This window comes from Chiloscyllium plagiosum, chromosome 16 (assembly GCF_004010195.1).
Source record: "Chiloscyllium plagiosum isolate BGI_BamShark_2017 chromosome 16, ASM401019v2, whole genome shotgun sequence".
Taxonomy (NCBI): Eukaryota; Metazoa; Chordata; class Chondrichthyes; order Orectolobiformes; family Hemiscylliidae; genus Chiloscyllium; species Chiloscyllium plagiosum.
Window position 1 is genome coordinate 31,494,825 of NC_057725.1, and position 20,805 is coordinate 31,515,629.

The 20,805-nt window shown below is 43.7% G+C and overlaps 1 protein-coding gene across 2 annotated transcripts in view; it reads left to right on the forward strand.

Moving 5' to 3' along the window:
* Positions 1-20,805, forward strand: part of LOC122557743 (ras association domain-containing protein 8-like) — a 78,985-nt gene that overhangs the window by 39,505 nt on the left and 18,675 nt on the right. The window contains exon 1 of one of the 2 annotated variants that reach the window (XM_043705694.1): positions 2,244-2,645. The exons of the other annotated variant lie outside the window; for it this stretch is intronic. The gene's annotated coding sequence lies outside the window, so the exon portion shown is untranslated. Of the gene's footprint in view, positions 1-2,243; positions 2,646-20,805 lie in introns of those variants that run through there. 2 annotated transcript variants of the gene reach the window in all.

Sequence of the window (20,805 nt, forward strand, 5' to 3'; positions counted from 1 at the left end):
CCCTCACCTTGACCTCCTTCCACCTATTGCATTTCCAACGCCCCTCCCCCAAGTCCCTCCTCCCTACCTTTTATCTTAGCCTGCTGGACACACTTTCCTCATTCTTGAAGAAGGGCTTATGCCCGAAATGTCGATTCTCCTGCTCCTTGGATGCTGCCTGACCTGCTGTGCTTTTCCAGCAACACATTTTCAGCTCTGATCTCCAGCATCTGCAGTCCTCACTTTCTCCATGTAAATTGTCCATTGTGTTCAGGGATGTGTAAGTTAGGTGCATTAGTCAGGGATAAATGTAGGGTAATGGGGCTGGGTGGGATACTCTTCAGAGGATCAGTGTGGACTTGTTGGGCTGAAGGGCCCTTTTCCATACTGTAGGGATTCTAATTCTAATTCTAAAATCAAAATCTAATCAAGTATACTCAGTCTGACTTTCTGAGAGAGAAATGGATCTAATTTATTCAAGTTTTTCAAGAAAGCCTCAGCCAGAGTGGATAGAGGGGAACAAGTAGATCTGTTGTGTTTGGACTTTCAGAAGGTGTTTGACAAGGTAGCTCACAAAAGGTTAATTCATAAGATAATAACCCATGGAGTTGGCAGTAGTATGAAGGCTAATGTGCAGAAAACAACAAGTAGGGCTTAGAGATTGTCTTCCAGGTTGGCAACTTATGACCAGTGGGCTTCCACAGGGATTGATACTGGGACCGCAATTGTTTGCAATATATATTAGTGACTTGGAAGAAGGAATTGAAGAAACTATAGGCAAAATTTGCAGATGATGTAAAATAGATAGAAAGACAAGTTGTGAAAGGGATACAAACCGTTTACACAGAGATACTAATAGGTTAAGTAAGTGAGCAAAACAGTTGGCAAATTGATAATAATGCAGGAAACTGTCAAGTTATTCATTTTGAAACAGGGAACAAAAAAATGGACTATTATTTAAATTTAAAATAGAGAATCATAGAATTGTGTGGAGGCATGGTCTTATGAGCAAAGGTTAAACAGGTTGGAACTCTACTCATTGGAGTTTGGAAGACAAGCAGGAAAATCAACGCTTTTGCCCGAAATGTCGATTTCCCTGCTCCTCGGATGCTGCCTGACCTGCTGTGCATTTCCAGCACCACTCTAATCTAAACTCTGGTTTCCAGCATCTGCAGTCCTCACTTTTGCCTGTTTGCCTTCATAGGAGAGTTTTGGACCAGAGGGCATAGTCTCAGATTGAAAGGCATCAATTTAAGACTGAGATAAGGAGGAAGCTTGGCAAATCTAGATCAAAGCAGCCTATTTGATTAGCACCATATCCACAAGCATCCACTCCCACCACCACATACAGTCAGTAGCAGCAGTATATTATCTGCAAGATGTATTGCAGAAATTCACCAAAGGTCCTAATCCATGACCACTTCCATCTAGAAGGACAAGGGCAGCAGATACATGGGAATACCATCAACTGCAAGTTTCTGTCCAACCCACTCACCATTCTGACTTGGAAATATGTCATCATTCCCTCACTCTCGCTGGGTCAAAATCTTGGAATTCCCTCCCTAATGGCATTGTGGGTCAACCTACAGCACAAGAACTGTTCACCACCATCTTCTCAAGGGCAACTAAGGAAGGGCAATAAATGCTACCCAGCTTGCAATGTCCACCTCCCACAAGAGAATAAAAAAATTCCTATCTCAGAGAGTCGTGAGTCTTTGGAACTCCTTGCTACAGAGAGCTGTAGGGGGAAAGAGTCCTTGTGTGTATTGAAGGATGAGGTAGGAAAGATTCTTGATCAGTAGGGGAAATGATTGACAGTGGATGTGAGGACTGTTGGATCAGTCATGAACCTGTTGAATGGTGGAGCAGGTTCAAGGGACTGAGCGGCCTACTCCTGATCCTATTTGTTACGGCCTTATTACATGAGCATAAAGGCACCCGAGGGACAGGGTGCAACAGGGTTATTGGAATCGATCAGACTTGCGGGGAGCTTTAATGTTGACTTTGAGCAATTGGGTTGAATGAACACTTGCTGTGCTGCAACTTCATTGCGCTTTATAAAACAGGGAAATTTCGGAAAATGGGAAGGGATCCCATTCACCGATGAACCAAGAGATCTCAGAGGAAGCTGGTCAATCCTGTTTGAGGCTGGTTTTGTTTTCGGAGCAGCCCTTTACTGAAACACATGCGGACTCAGGTGACAGGTACGAGCCAGTGACTTCATCAGGAAGTGGAGCCTTAGTCTTCCTGCAACTGAGGTGACGTCTCTCTGGGAGTAACGTTAAGTTTCCTTTTGTAGAGCAAAGTGTATGTGTTATTTCACAGAGTGACAGAGAAACAAAAACCCTCCGTCCAATGTATTTTTTTTTTCTGCCCCCCCCCAAAAGAGTTGACGAAGTGACGGGAAGGCTGAGTAAAAAGCTGAGGTCCCGCCTATACCTGAGCCCCAGTGAGGTCGCTGGTTGGTTGGGAAGGTGGGAACGGCTGGAGGGGAGACTGAACGTTGCATTGGGTTTATTAGCAGCAGCAGGGTTCTCGCTAGCGGAGGAGCTCGCTGTGCGTGGATTACAATTATCCAGAAGCAGGCACGAGTCTTTCATCCTGTGGATTGCACTCAACTCCTTGTGAGGCGGCCCCCAGTCTGTGTGTGCAGCGAGAGGGAGGAGGTGAGCCTTACTCTGAGATCTCCTTACCGCTTAGAACTCTTTCCATAACTTGTTCAACAAAAAGTTGATGCGAGGGAGGAAAGTCGTGTTGCTAGATTACTGCGCACTGGGAATGTACGTCCAGGTTAGATTTGATGCAGCAAGTTAGGAATCCTCCTGCCCCTCCCCCGCCCCAAGTTAACTTTCCTATCTTTGGCAGCGACTGTGAGAGGAAATTTTTTTTTCGGTTTGAATTAAAAGCTTCAGCATTTTGTCTACAATGTTTAGAGAGGGTGGATTAAAATGGCAATACCTGCTGTCAGCTATTATTTCAGGTTTCATTGTTTGTCCCTAAGGTTGTGTTGTTGATGAATCGCCGATATCCTTTTCATCGAATGGACCCCCTGCTTTCTCGAGTTAGTGAGCCCAGTGTTGTTCCCTGTATCTCACGGTGTTGTTATTAAAGCTGAACGTTAGATGAGAACCAAATCCTGGGCCTTTCCACTGTGTGTGTGTGTGTGTGTGTGTGTGTGAGTAAATTATCCCTTGAAGCACCGTGTGGTGGAAAAAAAGACTTTTGACAAATAACATAATTCTGTGAGCCAAGTACTTGAAGTATTTTGCACAACATTCATAAGTGGTCACAGATGCTGCGATTGTTTCTTTCCAAGGACTTGTAAGAATCTCAGATAAACAAATAAATTCAATCACCTGTGTATTCCTCAGGGTGCAGAGGTGGATGGTTGAAGGATCTTTTCCTATGGCCCAATACACTTCACAGGCAGAGACAAAACCAATTAAAGATGTACAAGGGATGGTCAGTGCAATTTATCTGAGTTTGAGTTCAGAAGATTATTTTTTAACATATGCCAAGGATGAATGTGGATTGTACCTTGCTGCACTTGGCCTACCCATCACTTATATTTGTTGTGAGATGATTTGCTGATGGCAAACAAAATAGCCATTAATGTACAACTTGTCCATTGATGGTACAACCTCTTGTTGGACTGAGGGAGCGCTGTTCTGTTGGACAGTCAGGACTGAGGGAGCGCTGCACTGTCAGTAGGTCAGTAGTGAGGAAGTGTGTCTCTGTCAGAGAATCATTATATAAGAACTAGGAGCAGGAGTAGGCCATCTGGCCCTTCGAGCCTGCTTCGCCATTCAATAAGATCATGGCTGATCTTCTCATGGCCTCCGCTTCACTTACCCGCCCTCTCACCATATCCCTTAATTCCTTTACTGTTCAAAATGTTATCTATATCTTAGATAAAAAGCTTTTACAGAGGAAGCCTCAACTACTTCACTAGGCAGGGAATTGCATGGATTCACAACTCTCTGGGTGAAGAAATTCCTTCTCAATTCAGTTGTAAAACTGCTCCCCCCTAATTTTGAAGCTATGGCCTCTTGTCCTATTTTCACCAGCCAATGGAAGCATCCTCTCTACATCTATCTTATTTATTCCCTTCATAATTGTAAGGTCCTTCTAAATTCCAATGAATATAATCTCGGTCTACTCGGCCTCTCCTAATAAGCCAACCCCCTCAACTCCAGAATCAACCTAGTTAAACTCCTCTGCACCCCCCTGTAATGCCAGTAGATCGTTTCTCAAGTAAGGAGACCAAAACTGCAAGCAGTGGCTTCACCAGCACCCTATACAGCTGCAACTTAACCTCTGTTTTTGAAATCAACCCCTTTAGCAATGAAGGACAAAATTCTATTTGCCTTCTTAATTAACTTCTTAAATACTGAGGGAGTGCCACTCTAGCAGAGGGCCAGTACCGAGGGAGCACCACTCTGTCACAACCATTGCTTTTTTGGTTGACAGGTTAAGGTCTCATCTGTCCTCTCAGCCGTGTGTAAATGATCCAAAGGCAGTATTTCATAGGGGCAGGGAGAATAGTATCCTGGAGAATACTTATTCCAAACCACTGTCACTGGAAAAATATTTTATAATCATTATCTAATTTGTGGGAACTTATTGTGTGCACATTGGCTGCTGATATTCTTTACATTACTCAAACACTGTGCTTGGAGAAAAATATATTTTGTGTTTTATATGATCTGGATTTAATCTGTTCATGCTCTACTATTTAAGGACTCTTCATAGCCCGTTGTCTTGATGACGTGTTGAGAAGTGGCTGAAGGGATCAGTGTTTTATACTGTGCAATGGAGCTGAGTTACGTAAATTCTCCTGATGCATAGCGGGCTGATTAATGTGCCAACTGATGTGAATTGAGCAGCTTCAATTCCAAACCACAGCAGCTCCTGGGAGATAATTGTCTCTGATGTCAACTTAACTATAAATAGAATTTAAAAAAGCAGAAAGCAAACATGAGCTATTACAGTGATTCTTACCAGCTTATGTTGACAGTTCTTCTTGGTAAACATAGGTGTGTCCCTGTTATCTGTCTAATGCTAGCATGGAATGACTTGCAATGGTCTTTCGTCCTGCACCGTTAGCTCTGATGTTCTCTCGGCTCAATCATTGGGCCCCTCCTTCTCAGCTCCTTACGACCCCTTCGTAATATCATCTGAAGGCACACTTTTAGCTTGTGCATTTTGTCACATGCCCACTGTTCCTCAAGTCATCAAGATGTATAAAATCCATCTACCCCAAGATGATCACTCTCCTTGACTGACTGATTTGCTATTCAAGACAAGAACAGTTCACACCAGGTTTCATCATTAACAGAAAATAACAATTTATTGTAACACTCTGGCCTTTAACTTTGGCAGAGAAATGAAATGATTTCTAAACTACTGCTGTGCAACTTAAACTATACCCCTTTAAAACCCCTAATAGTTACAAACTAGTTCATTATCAAGACAGACAGAAGACATTTTGACAAAAATGTTGTGGGAAGAAGAAAAAAAGTAAACACAACTCAGAAGACCAAAAGTCACAGATTTGAAGGGGAGGGTTCATTTTCTGTTTAGGGTTTCTTTTGATTTTAGCAATGATGAAATGCTGTTGTCTGTAAAGCGATGGTTGGTTGTTCATTACTTCAGTAATTGCTCCAGTTTATCTTTTATTGTTAGAAACCTTTCTTTTAAGCTTCTTTGGTTTTTCTGTGTTTTCTCCTGAGGTGGGGGGTGGAATGGAGAGAAAAGAGAGAGAGATTTTCAGTTTGCAGGCCCTGGATATCTCTGGCTGCCCTTGCACTTGCACCTTTGTGACAAACCACAGCTCAAATATTCAGAAGGCTGCTGTCAGACAGAATTTCCTTCTGCCAAGACTCTGTGTCACCCTGTCTTAAAGTATTCTCAGTTGCTGCTTCCGAAATCTACGTTATTTTGCGAAGCTGAATATGAACGCCAGTTGACTTTTCCCAAGTTGCAAGACTCTTCTGGTATTTTTAGAGCAGTGTCCAACTTCCATTTCAGTGTCGAGTTCCAAAAAAGAAAAGATTATGGTTTCACAATGCTGCCCAGCTCTACCTCGCCATCAAGCCCACTTGACTGTTCTACTGTTGCTAAATTATCAGACTCTGTTCCCAACATCTAGTGCTGGATGAGCAGAAGTCACCTCCAATTCTGAAGCCATTGTCTTTAGACTTTGCTACAAACTCCGTTCCCAATGTACCGACTTCATTCCTCTCACTGTCAGTAGTCTAAGAGTCAAGCAGTCTGTTTGCAACCTTGGTGTCAAATTTAATACAGAGATTAACTTAATTTGTGCTGTCAACAAAGCCATCTATTTTGACATCAGGATTGTTGCCCCATTCTGCCCCATTTCAGCTCACCTGCTGCTGAAACCATCATCCGTGCTGTTTGTTATCTCCGGACCTCACTCTGCTTAGTGTGCTGTAAATATGAGGTTATCCAGAACTTGTCTGCCTCTTTCCTAATTCTTGCTTTCATCATTGCTCGCCATTCTTGCACTGGCTTCAACTCCCTTGAAGTCTTTAAATGCTTATTATTTTGATGCCAACCCTCTAAATATTCCAATTCTAACTATTCCTGTCACTAATCACCCTGTACTCTTATCTTAAAGTTTCACTTGACAGTGATGACATGTGACTCCAGGCACAGCCTGCATTATCAGGGTCGCAGATTTAAGACAATTGGTACAGGGGATATGAGGAAATTTTTCTCAGAGAACTTTCTACATGACAGAGGATAGAGCCTAGGTGAAAGTAGGTGCTGCAGATGCTGGAGATTAGAACCTGTTTAGTCACTGGAATCAGTGAGATGTTTTGCGAACGGATACGTCCAATTTAGAGCACAGAGGCCATTCAGTCCAACTTGGTTATATTTAGTGCTTAAATTCCACACAAATCTTTTTCCAGGAGCCTCCTTCATTTCAACCTATCACAGTTTCTTGTTCATTTGCTTTTTGAGCTTTCTGTCTTTGATCTGCATCAAAGCGATTTGCCCTGATCATTCCCTGCAGAGGTAATTTCCAAAGTCAGACTGTCTTCTTTCTGATGTGGTGAGCTGAAAACTGGAAAAGGCTGCGGGGCAGCTGCTCTTCCTGTGTATTCGCTGCGATTCACAGTTAGTTTATCCCCATGTTTGCTGCCTGAGTGAGTGACGGCTGTGTAACTTGCCATGTGTGATCATATCTCATCAGCCTGATTTGCACTCGTTTATATGACTCGCTATCATTGGAATGTTCGGCATGAGCCAGTTTGTTGTCGTAGTAACCTGTGCAGTTTGTACCTAGGGATGTGAGCTGTTGATGAGGTGCAGAAATCGAACAATCGAAAAATCACCTCAAGCCCTGGTGCTGAAAGGACTGGGGGTGGGGAGCGAGGAATGGTCAAGTCATTTTCTCCCCACTTTTGCACAGGAATGGGAGGAAACCATTCACCTCTCTGAGCCTGCTATTTCATGAAGTTATAATATGGCAGATTTTTATTTTCCTTCTTTTTCCCACATTCCTTCATACTCTTATCCAACAACAAAAAAATCAATTTCAGTTTTGGAATTTTCAGTTGTTGTCTGCCTGTTTCACTTTTTGAGGAAAATGTTCCACATTTCCATGAACTTTTATATGAAGAAGGTGATTCCTGACATCAGTCCTTTTTGGTCAAGCTGTCATTTTGAAGTTGTTGCCTGTTGTTCTGGGCCTGCCCAGCAGGGGAAATGGTTACTGTCTATCCAGAGATGTGAGAGGTCGGGGCCAGTGGTGTGTCCATCAGGAATTGTTTTGAATCTACATTTTGTCAGCACCCCTGGTACAGACTGCACAGGTTACAAGCTGGACAGAATAGTAACAACCTTAACATGGTAATCTGACAACCCAAAGTTGAAAGGGTGGCGCTGGAAAAGCACAGCAGGTCAGGCAGCATCCAAGGAGCAGGAGAGTCAATGTTTTGGGCATAAGCCCTTCATCAGGAATGAGGAGAGGGAAGGGGGAATGAGAGACACAAGGGGATTTTTTTCCCCCTCCTCATTCCTGATGAAGGGCTTATGCCCGTTGACATTCCTGCTCCTTGGATGCTGCCTGACCTGCTGTGCTTTTCCAGTGCCACACTTTTCAACTCTGACTCTCCAGCATCTGCAGTCCTCGTTTTCTCCCAATCTAACAACCCAGCTTTATACCCTGCTGGATTGACGCACACTCTATCTAGCGGGATTTAAATTACTTAATCAAAAATCTGGAATTAAAAGCTAGTGTCAATCATCGATTGTTGTGGGGAAAAGAGATTCTAGTTCAGTGATGTTCTTTAGGGAAGGAAATATTCTATCCTGACCTGGTCTGGCCTACATGTGACTCCAGGCATGCAGCCTGGCTTACTGGAAGCACTAGTCTAAGGTGGTTGTCGGGGGTGTATGATATGAGAAAAACCTTTTTCACCCAGAGGGGTGGTGGGTATCTGGAATTCTCTGCCCAGTTTGGTGTTTGAGGTGGAAACCCTCGATTCATTTAAGTTGTTAAATGGCCCCTTTCTGTGCTGTCCTGTGCCTACAGTTCATCTTAACTGCTCTCTGAATGAGCCCTGCAGTTCAAGGGCAATTAGGGGTGGATGACAAATGCCAGCAATCCTAAGTAACTCATGAAAGAATAAAACAAAGGCTGATCAACTATTTTAGTTATAAGTGCCTCAATTTAGATCTCTCCTTAATCTTCAATACACTGGGCTTGAATTCCCTTGAGTATGTGACCTGATAATTTAACTATTTTAGCCCTTGGTATCCTTGTGAATGTGCAGCCACGAAGCTGGCAAAGACAGCAGGTTGATATCCAGCTGTGAAGCAAGGCCCAAAAGGCATTCCAGTATTTCAGCCCTGGGCATTTCTCAGCCAGGCCTGACAGCTGCCTAATACAGTCTTCAGAGAACTGAGATCTGTGAAATCAGATAATCTTTAACATGAGCAGACAAGGTGCTTAAAACATTTTACACATGCTAGGAACCCAAACCAAACATTTGAGATGCAAGAGACCGTCAGTAGCTGTAGAAAGAACGCATCAGTCAATGTTTTGGGTACAGTGTTGAAAATGGATTGAGGGACTGAGTTGACCAGAGATCCTGCTGATCTGTAACATCCTTCTAGCATATAGTGTTTTTATAAGGAATTTCTAGATTCCGGGTTTATGTTTTGGGGTTGAGGTACTAAAGAGATAAAACACTGGTTCTTCTCCAGATAGAATATTAACGCGTTTCAGTTCTCTTATGAGGAGGGATGGCAAAGGAATGAAGGACAGTCTGACGGAGAGAATCTTAGGAATAAGATACTTCAGTTTTGAGGCAAATCCTGAAACATAGTACAGTTCTTTCTAAGAGAGCAGAGGCTGTGTGGGAGGGTTTTAATAAGGAGAAAAAGTAAGCAATCTACCAGAGATGTGATCAGAGGGGCTATGCTGGCAGGAGTGCCGTGCTGTCGGAGGCCCAGTGCTGAGGGAGCGCCCCTTTGTTGGAGGGGTGTATTTTTCGATGAGGTGTCAAACAGACAACATCTGCCCTGCCAAATAATTGTTAGCATCCTGTGGTCACTATAGTTTAAAAAAATATCAGGGAGGTTGTCCCAGTTCCCTGACCACCTTGATAGAAGTGTACAAGATGAAAGTGAATAGCCAGAGACTTTTTCCCATGGCAGAAATGTCTATCACAAGGGGCCTTACTGTTAAGGTGATTGGAGGAGGGTTTAGGGGAGATATCAGAGGAAGGTTCTTTACACAGAAAGTGGTGGGTGCATGGTAGTAGAGTCAGAATACATTAGGAACATTTTAAGCAACTCTTGGATAGGCACATGGAAGATAGTACAATGAATGGTATGTAGATTAGTCTGATCTTTAGAGTAGGGTAAAAGGCCAGCACAGTATTGAGGGCCGAAGGGCCTGTACTGTGCTCGACTGTTCTATGTTCGAATGTGTATCTGTCAACCAGTGTCCCTAAAAGAACAGATCAGCTAATCAGTATCACATTGCTATCTTGCTGTGTGCTGATCAGCTGTAGTGTTTCCTGCATTACAACAGTGAGTATATATCAGAAGTACTTGATTATCTGGAAAGTGCTTTGGGACAGGCTGGGAAAGGTGCTAGAGCAAACTATGTTTACAAATGCTTTAGTTAAAATGAAACTTGAAATTGCCTTAACCCCTGTTTTTGTTAGCCTACAGCTTGACCCCCAAGTAATTCATCTGCAATCTCCGAAAAAGCCTACAGCTTGGAGCTAGATTCTCTGTCACACAATGGGAGTGAAAGGTTCTGTGTGTCCCTGAAGCTGTAACTTTCTGGGAGGAGAGGGCAGGGTCACCTCTTCCCATGCTCCCCTGGTGATAAAATTTCCTTGTGTATGTCTTGATTGTGTTCTGAACACAATTCATTAAGATCCCTTTGTTATATCGGCATCTTTCTTGATATTGACATGATGCCAACAGTGAATATTTCCTCATTGGCACTCTTCCTGAAGCCCTTCCTGAAGAAGGGCTTATGCCCGAAACGTCGATTCTCCTGTTCCTTGGATGCTGCCTGACCTGTGCTTTTCCAGCAACACATTTTCAGCTCATTGGCACTCTTGCAAACCAAAGCACAGGGTCAAAACAGGAGAGATGATGGCCTAGTGATTGCTCGATGATTATTCCTGAGACCCAGCTAATGGAGTTCAATGTAGCTAAGATGGAGTTCAATGTAGCTGTGTGAGGTGATTCACTTTGGTAAGAGTAATAAAAAGATGGGGTACTGGGCTAATGGTCGGATACTTGGTAGTGTGGATGAGCAGAGGGATCTTGGGGTCCATGTACACATATCTTTGAAAGTTGCCACCCAGGTAAATAGTGCGGTGAAGAAGGCATATGGCGTACTGGCTTTTATTGGTAGAGGAATGGAGTTCCGGAGTCCTGAGGTCATGCATGCCTCACAAGCCTTATTGAGTTCTTACAAGGGGGCATAGCTTTAAATTAAGGGGGGGTAGGTATAGGGCAGATGTTAGGGGTAGGTTCTTTACTCAGCGAGTTGTGAGTTCATGGAATGCTCTGCCAGTGGCAGTGGTGGACTCTCCCTCATTATGGGCATTTAAGCGGGCATTGGATAGGCATATGGAGGATAGTGGGCTAGTGTAGGTTAGGTGGGCTTGGATCGGTGCAACATCGAGGGCTGAAGGGCCTGTACTGCGCTGTATTCTTCTATGTTCTATGTTCTAATGTTCTGGGAACCTGATTTTGAATCCCATCATGGGAGGTGGTGGAATTTAATTCAACAAAAATCTGCAATTAAGAATCTAGTGATAACCATAAATGCATTGTTGACTGTCAGGGGTAAAAAACCCACCTGGTTCATTAATGTCCTTTAGGGAAGGTAATCTGTGGTGCTTAGCTGGTCTAGCCTACATGTGACTCCAGACCCACAGCAATTAACTGCCCTCTGGGCAATTAGGGATAGGCATTAAATGCTGGCCTAGCCAGAGATGCCCAAATACCATGAACAAATTAACAAAAAAAAGCTTCAAGTCGCAATTTAGCTGCTAGATTGGTCGGTGGGTTGAGAGAGTTGCCTGTTTAAATTCTCTAGCATTCAGAAGGTGATCTCAAAGAATCTCCGAGGTTTCAGAGAGGTTTGACAGGATCGACACTGAGGCACTGCTTCCCCTGCTGTGGAGACTGTCTCCAGATAAAGGGCTGATCATTTCAGTATACGTGAGGAGAAACTATCACCCACAGCATTGTGAATCTTTCATCATTCTGTCGTGTGGACTGTAGTGGTGAATTCATTATCAACATTTAGATTACTTACAGTAGTGGAAACAGGCCCTTCGGCCCAACAAGTCTACACTGACCCTCCGAAGAGCAACCCACCCAGGCCCATTCCCCTACATTTACCCCTTCACCTATCATGGGCAATTTAGCGTGGCCAGTTCACCTAACCTGCACATTTTTTGGACCGTGGGAGGAAACCAGAGCAAGCAACCCACCCAGACCCATTCCCCTACATTTACCCCTTCACCTATCATGGGCAATTTAGCGTGGCCAGTTCACCTAACCTGCACATTTTTGGACCGTGGGAGGAAACCAGAGCACCCTGAGGAAACCCATGCAGACACTGGGAGAATGTGCAAACTCCACACAGGCGGGAATTGAATCTGGGTCTCTGGCACTGTGAGGCAGCCGTGCTAACCACTGTGCCACCGTGCCGCCCACGTGGTGGAGTTACATCATTGCATATATTTAAAGCTGAGAGAAACAGCTTTTTGGCCACAGGGATTTGAGGGATAAAGGGAGCGGGTGGGGAAATGAAATTGAGGTAAAGAATTCCTCCAGATGATGGTGGGGGAGGCCCAAAGGCTATTGCTTGTATCTGATTCCTCACCTTTTTTTAAGAAGGTGTTTAGCATGCTTGTTTTAATTGATCAGAGCATTGAGTGTAGGAGTTGGGACGTCATGTTATGGCTGTATAAGGCTTTGGTAAGGCCATATTTTGGAGTAGTGTGTACAGTTCTGGTTACCCTGCTAAAGGAAGGATGTTATGAAGTTGAAAAGGGTACTAAAATAGATTTCCAAGGATGTTATCAGGATTTGGAGGGTTTGAGTTAGGGATGGCACGGTGCCTCCATGGTTAGTGCTGCTGCCTCACCGCCAGGGATCCAGGTCGATTCCAGCTCTGGGCCACTGTGCAAACTCCATAGACATTCTCCCTGTGTCTGCGTGGGTTTCCTCCAGGTGCTCTGGTTTCCTCCCACAATCCAAAGATGTGCAGGTTAGACGGGGTGGCCATTCTGAATTACCCCATAGTGTAGGTTAGGTGCATTAGTCACAGGGAATGGAGGTTTACAGGATTAGGGTAGGGGGATGGGCCTGGACTGTTCAGAGAGTTGGTGCGGACCTATTGGGCCGAATGGCATGCTTCCACATTGTGAAGATTCTACTCTATTCCGTTTAAAGTGTCTCCTTGATTGGTTTATTTGGAAGGAGCATCACCAAAATCATCTTGCTTTTGTTATTGCCTGAACTCTCTTGCCACCTGTCCACCTCAAACCCTTGAGTGTGGGTTGGATTTTACTGCTTTCCCTGGTCTACAACAGCTCAACTGGTGCATGAATAAATTCCGTTCCCTCAGGGGCAGGAAGTCCTGCTTTAGAGAGCTGCCAGCCAGTCAGAGGCTCTATCATGACAATGCCCACTACCAGCACTCATCTCAGGGGAGTGGGAGATGCTTCCAGTCTGGCAGGTGAACCTATGGTTCCCCCGGCTGTTAGCCTGGAAGGCCTGAGTGAGCCCTGACAGAGTAACCAGGGTTTATAAGACCATGGAAAGTGGTCAGGGAGGGGTAAACCAAAGTGGGTAACTGTTTTAGGATTGGACATGCATTCCATTGGGTCCTGGGAGTCTGTCCAGAAGGGAACCCACCAGCACCCACTGAGAAGCATGTGGAAGAGGAGGTATCGAATTTTCGGGACTGAATTCCAGAGTTTATGGGTTTTTGCTGACTGCATTATAAGCTGATACACCAGCTGTGGCTTGTAGCTAGAAAACATTAAAGGCACAGGATCAAAACTCAAGATACACTCAGGAAATGTGATTACCTTTTTCCCGGGAAGAGGGAGGTGGATTGTAAGCACAGGCATGTTGTGTAGTGTGGTGAGTCATGTTGCGGTAAACAGAAGGTTGTTAAGAACCGCAATATAAATCAATAAAATATCATGTGCTGCTGAACGTGGAGTGGACACATCCTTGTACCAATCTGAGTAAAGATTAACTGCACTGTCACATAAATTCAAGCTGCCTTTTGACTGCAGTCATTGAATGAACCATTGCTCCCCAGCAATTATGAAGATGTGGGAGAGGCCCAGTATCCCACACCTGGCACCGATGAAACGTCATCTAGACACAAAACATCAGCTGGCTTTTTTTCTATGGATTCTGTCTGACCCGCTGTGATGTCCAATATTTATTGTTTTTCGTACAGATTCCAGCATCTGTAGTACTTTGATCCCACATATGGGGACTGGAGTAGAAAATGGCTCTTTTGCACGGCCAGCACCGATGCAATGGACCAAATGGTCTTGTACTGTGTGCTGTAGCTATTCTGTGACTCTCTGGTCAGTCCTGGGATTGGGGCAAGATGGATTTTGAAAGTAGCTATCAGATCGAAAGTGTAGACAGGAGGGAAAAAAAAATCTAGGTTTGTTTTGTTTGTGTTCTCAGTGATCCTTTAAAAACCATCCTCTGAACCTGGGGGATAGTGTGGTCTGTTCAGTGCCGGCTCCACTCAGGGCAAACTGATTTCCCATTGGCTCCTCATTGGCATGTTTTGAGTGACCAATCTCCAATGATCTCTTCACATAGGTTAACTGAATGTGAAATCGAGGCAATGATCAGTCAACTGTGGAGCAAGCTCCAAGGCCAAATCTGGTTGACTTTTCCATTTCCTTGTGCTTTTCCAAGAATGAAAACGAGAATCTACATTTTAAAGTAATTGACCAAAGATTCAGAGACAGGAGGAGATAAAAGGCAAGTGTAACACTGAATGATAATAATCTTGAATGTGCTGCCTGAAAGTACAGTAAAAGCACATTGAATAGTAATTTCAGAATGGAAACTGGATAATGACTTGAAGGGAAACACACTCATGGTTTTTGAGGTCAAACAGGGAGGCACAGTAGGTGACCCTGACTCTGCTGGGATGGGAATTCCAGGATTTTGACAGTAGACACTGGTTGCTTCAGTATTTTACAAATTGTTCTGTGATCATCACCTTCTGACCTTCCATCCATTAACCTTTTTCCTCCTCTTAAGATGTTAAAGAAAAGGTTATGTATGAGCAAGCTTTTGCTTCCTGGCTGAATATCTCCTTATTTAACTTGTTAGAAGTGAATTAAGTGGCCAAATAATTTGTTTTTAGTGATACTGAATAAGGGCTGCTATTGTTTCAGATTCTGGGATGTACTGTCCTGCTCTTTGGATAATGGTCATTGGATCTTTTAAATCGAAGGCAAGATATGGCCACAGCTTAGTGGCAGTAATGCAATAACTGGAGTACTCCCTCACTGTTCACATCTGACAGCACTGCTCTGAGAGAGGGCTGGTCTAGATTCTGGGGTGGAACTTGAAATCGCTATCTCCCGACTGAGAGAAACTGTGCTTCCCAGAGAGTCCCATGGCTGAAACTGTCTACCCATTTACTAACAGCTTTCTGTAATTGTGATTGATGAAGGGCCTGCACATAATTCCCAAAGTTTGGAATCTATTTTCTGTGTAATGTTATTTACTAGGAGGAGAAAGTGAGGTCTGCAGATGCTGGAGATCAGAGCTGAAAATGTGTTGCTGGAAAAGCGCAGCAGGTCAGGCAGCATCCAGGGAACAGGAGAATCGACGTTTCGGGCATAAGGCCTTCTTCAGGAATGAGGCTCATTCCTGAAGAAGGGCTTATGCCCGAAACGTCGATTCTCCTGTTCCCTGGATGCTGCCTGACCTGCTGCGCTTTTCCAGCAACACATTTTCAGCAATGTTATTTACTACCCAAACTAAAAGAATTTAAGTGTCTTTGGACTTTTTGCACCAGTGTGAAGCATGAACCCTGATAAAGCAGTGACTCCTCTGACTGTGCAAAGCCAGCTGTGATCTAATAGTATTTAAAATTTAAGCCATCCTAATCCTGAAACCTTCCTCCATTTTCAGGTTTCACCGATACTGGATAGCAGCAGTCTCTGTTATCAATGCGATAATGTTTACATGGAATTCTGTGAAATGATTGGTCAGTGATTATGCAACTTACCCACTTTAAACAGTGTATACACACTGAAGTGACAAACCTCTGATCTCCAATAATAATATTGTGGAATACTAAAAATTTAGCTTTCTCTCTTCTTGGCCCCCACCTCACTGTCCTATTGAATAGCAAAACAAAAATCTCATGAAAGAATTCAAGAAGCTTCAAATACTTCTCCAGCTTCAAGGCAAATTTGCATTTACAGAGCACCTTTCACAACTGATGGTGACGTGATATTAAATTTGTGGGCGGCACGGTGGCACAGTGGTTAGCACTACTGCCTCACAGCGCTAGAGACCCGGGTTCAATTCCCGCCTCAGGCGACTGACTGTGTGGAGTTTGCATGTTCTCCCCGTGTCTGCGTGGGTTTCCTCCGGATGCTCCGGTTTCCTCCCAACGTCCACAGACGTGCAGGTCAGCTGAATTGGCCATGCTAAATTGCCCGTAGTGTTAGGTATGGGGTAAATGTAGGGGAATGGGTGGGTTGCGCTTCGGCGGGGCGGTGTGGACTTGTTGGGCTGAAGGGCCTGTTTCCACACTGTAAGTAATCTAATCTAATTAAATGCTTTGGAATTGTAGTCACTGCTGTCATTTTTTTTTAAAAGTCATTGTTGTGATGTGGCTGTTGGTGGTTGGGTCAGCATTTGTTGCCCAACCCTTTGAAGTGGTGTTTTGCAGTCTATGTAGTATAGGTAAACCTGCAGTGTTGGTAGAGATAGGATTTCCAAGTCTTTAGCTTGATGACAATGAAGGAGCAATCGTATAATTCAAGTCAAGTCAAGATTTAATTTTGAGAGGAATTAGAGATATGTAGTATGCCTGCTGTCCTTGACCTTAGTAGAGGCCACCGATCTGGAAGATGTCATTGAAGGGGGCCTTAGTTAGCCATCCAGGAAGTTTGTGCACCGCAAGCTCCCCCAAACAGCAAAATGATTAGTGAGCAGCTGAAATGTTTTAATGCAGTTGATTCAGAGGCACATATTCTCCCGAGGCATGTAAAAATAACAGAAAAGACACATTGGTCAGAATGCCAGGTAGAAAACCCTGGTCATCTTCAAATTAGCAGTTATGGAATCTTTTGTGACTGCCTGACAGGGTAGAAAGGTCTTGTATTAATGTCTCAATTGAAAGATGGACTCTCAAAACACCCACATCTTTGTGGAAAGAAATAAGTGACAGTGATAAATGAGAATGAAATGTCTGTTGATTCTCAACTGGTTTCGGTTTTGTAACATATGCACCCTGTAATGGAAAGCCTGTATTCATCCGGCTTGGATAAGGCAGCTTAACCTGTTTGGTTTGGAATTTGGAGCATTCTGCTCAAATGCCGATGGCATTTTCTCAATTGCTGTCTTCCCACAGACTGGGCGACTCTACCCAAATTGTCTCAGTTCCAAACAACAGATTGTTGCCTCCTCAGTACAGAACAAGAACTGGTCTAATGCTGTTTGGTTAGATATCATTTTTGATTTCCTTCAGAAGAAAAAAAGCACCCCAATTTCCCTTACACCGTGGGCGGCATGGTGGCACAGTGGTTAGCACTGCTGCCTCACAGCGCCAGAGACCCGGGTTCAATTCCCGCCTCAGGCGACTCTGTGTGTGGAGTTTGCAAGTTCTCCCCGTGTCTGCATGGGTTTCCTCCGGTGCTCCAGTTTCCTCCCACTGTCACAAAGATGTGCAGGTTAGGTGAATTGACCATGCTAAATTGCCCGTAGTGTTAGGTTAGGGGTAAATGTCGGGGTATGGATATGGGTGGGTTGTGCTTCGGCGGGTCGGTGTGGACTTGTTGGGCCGAAGGGCCTGTTTCCACACTGTAATGTAATGTAATCTAATCTAAAAGATAGAAACTACAGTTAAGGAAGGGGAAAATAAATCACAATAATACAGCAGGAATCCATTCAGCCCATCATGCCTATACTTCTTTGGAAGGACATCCCAATTAGTTCCATTACCCATAACACTAAGAATAGTGTAGAAATTATTGACTTATATTTGAAGGATTATTGAATGTGAGTCATTAACCACCCTTTTTAGGAAGTGCATTCCAACGCATAAACTTAGCCAGAGTGCCAAGAGGGTGCGGTGGGGTGGGGGAGCTTGAGGAAGCAGAGTGATCTGAACTGGACATGAGAGAAGGTGATGACTACACCAGGTTCTGGTCACCTCATGAGCCAGCCAGAGCAATGATGATTTATCCTTTGTTGCGGCCTTGAGCTGAACTGAGAATGGAGTGACAGGACAAAGTAAATATTGGTAAATAGCAAGGTGGAATGAGTATTTGTACAATAATTTACAGTAAAAGTTAATGATTTCCTGGTTATCACTCATGTTGGGTTAATGGTCTACACACTTTATTTGTGTGAAAACAGTTTAAGCACAGGTTCTCACAAGCTGCTGTTTAAGGATTGGGAGGCATAGCTGTGTTTGTTTTTTAGAGGTCTTTTTGTGTCCGGTCACACACAGCTCCAAGCAGGTCAGAGAACATTCCACAAGATAGACATATAACAGGTGGATGCTGTTATGATCTTAAGGGGCAGGAATGTTGAGAGGCACACTCTGACTGGACTGCTTTAACGGGCCAACAGTAAGAACCTATATTTTAAAGAGGACCTTTTTAAATTTTAACAATTCTCCAGTTCCCTTGCAGGCAAGTTATTAGATAAGCTTTGATATTTTTCATTATTCAGAAACCTATCTAACTCAACAAACACCTCAATATTTAACTGTTAAAGTCATGCAAGATCAATTTGCAAAAGTATCAGCTTTCTAAAATGTTATATTTCTTCTTTCCTGTCTCCTTTGTCAAATCTTTGGTCATCTCTCTCTCCCTCGTGCTCTCTCTCATTTTCTTGTTCCCTGCTCATCATTTATTTCTCACTATCGCATTCCTTTCCTTCATACCTCTCTTCCATTCTTCACTGTCATTCTCTTGATTGCATGTTCTTTCTCTTCTCTCATCCCCCTGCCCCCTCAATCTTTCACTCCCTTCCTTGTGTCACTGTTTCTTTTGGTCGCACTCTTTTCTCCCTCTCCACTTCTGTCTTTCACGTTTTGATCGCGGCACGGTGGCTCGGTAGTTAGCATTGCAGCCTCACGGCGCCAGGGACTCGGGTTCAATTCCAGCCTCGGGCAACTGTCTGTGTGGAGTTTGCACATTCTCCCCATGTCTATGTGGGTTTCCTCCAGGTGCTCTGGTTTCCTCCCACAGTCCAAAGATGTGTAGGCTGTGCTAAATTGCCTATAGTGTTAGGTGCATTAGTCGGAGGGATATGGGTTGCTCTTCGCAGGGTCGGTGTGGACTTGTTGGGCCAAAGGGCCTGTTTCCATACTGTAGGGAATCTCATCTAATCTCATGCTTGCTCGCTCTGTGTCTCCCCCTCTACCATCTTCCTTTCTCCGATTTCCATTGCTCTCTGTCTCCCTGCTTACATTTTTATAACGGTGGGAAATAGCACATTGTTATCATAGTTCCTACCTGGTGGGAATGTTTTTCATTGAGTGTTGAGATTGATGAACAGGGTCAGATTCACATTAACGCACCTAATGGTTAACTGCCTGTGACACCAGCGCTTCTGTAACTTGTGAAGCCATATTTTTAAGCCAATTTTGTTGGAGTCAGTCTGACCATGTAGATTAGAGAAACAAATTACATTTGACTTTTCACAATTGCAGGACATTCCAAAGCAGCCTGTCAAGTGTGTTTGTATTTAATACCCATCCCTATTTGTCCTTAAGAACTGGTGAGCCAACCAAGGCCTGGGTTAGTGAGTTACATTAGGGCCCAATTACAGAGGTCTAGGACTCCAGGGAGCCTGCTGTGCTCTGATCAGGGGCGTGTATGGTCACTCTGCTTGGGCAAAAGGGCTGATCGCCCACGCTAGGAGCGACAGCATGGCCAATACTTTCTGTACCTGCTCTTGAATACACGCATGTTACTGTTAGGGAGTGGCTTTTAATATCTTGACCCAGCAACTGAAGAAATGGCGATCTGTGTTGTCCCAATTTTAATGAGAGGATTGCTTTGGTAATCAAGCCCCATGTGCTGTCCCAAGAATATGAAGGTTTTATTTAATCACCAAAATTGTAATTTTTCTTTTCTCTCATGTACTACTATCCAGAATAAAGAGACATCCAGCAAACCTCTTTAATTAGCTCAAAAATAACTCTTTTATTAGAAGAAAACTTATTCATGCAGTAAATGGAAAAACTGATCAATTCAGTGAATATGCGCAACTAAACTAAATCCCCTTAATCTTTAGTAAATACATTGACATGATGGACAAGACAACACAATAAGGCTTTGCAGAGATGATATGGGCTTTTAAAAAAGATGAGGGAGAGGGAAAGAAAACACTGCCAGCCAAGAGTCCAAACATAAAGGATGAAATGGAAAGTTCAGTTTATCTCCTCTCAGTGACATTGACTGCCTAAGGATCAATGAGATCTTCAAATCAAATTTCATTTCAGATGAGATTCCATGAGAAATCCTGACATTGGACTTTATCATTATCCCACAATATTTTTGTGAAAAGAGAGAGCTTTGTAGTTTGTTTTGACTTAGATTTTCTGCTACTTTTCAGGAGTGTCGGAATCTAGCCTCTACAGTGTGGACGTCAGTCTTCAACTGACACCCCACAGGTGTAGTGGAAAACACAGTGACTATAGTTAAGACTGTTGCTAACCTCTTCCAAACCAGCTTGTCCAGCAATTTTAAATAATAAAGCCCATTTCTTAACTCTCTTGAAAGCTTTACCTGCCTACTTTCCCCAAAGTCATCAGGTGTATTGTAAACAGGTGAACCACAATGTATTTTAATTTATTGACTTTTCAGTTCTGAGAAATTACATGATGAACCCATTGCAACCTAGAAATTGTCTAAATCCTTGGCTCACTTTTAACTTGCTTCATATGGAATGAGACTTGGAGGGGGAAATGCAGCTGATAATGGTGTTCCCATGCATTTGCTATTGTGGTAGAGGTTGCAGCTATGACAGGTATTGTTGAATGAGACTTTGCAAGTTGCTGCAATG